Below are 278 nucleotides of genomic sequence, written 5' to 3'. Positions count from 1 at the left end.
TTGTAATAATAATAATTTTGCAATAAACCAGCAAAACAGTAAAGTCCTTACTTGCTTGATTCTAAGAATTGGAAAACTCCCCCTCTTAGCCTAAGTGTGATTGGGAGGGCGGGGGAGACGCTGTTGGTTATTATGAGGTATCTTAAGAGTAGCTTCCCTGGTGGACATTAACGTCTAATCGGTGACTCAAGTTTAACGTGAATGGATTCCAACTTCCAGGATTCTAAATTTCCTAACGGCTAATATCTAACATAGCCTATTTTGACGCAATAAGGATC

Source organism: Protobothrops mucrosquamatus, unplaced genomic scaffold (assembly GCF_001527695.2).
Source record: "Protobothrops mucrosquamatus isolate PMUCROS unplaced genomic scaffold, P.Mucros_1.0 scaffold79, whole genome shotgun sequence".
Lineage (NCBI taxonomy): Eukaryota > Metazoa > Chordata > Lepidosauria > Squamata > Viperidae > Protobothrops > Protobothrops mucrosquamatus.
This window is presented reverse-complemented; position numbering follows the sequence as displayed.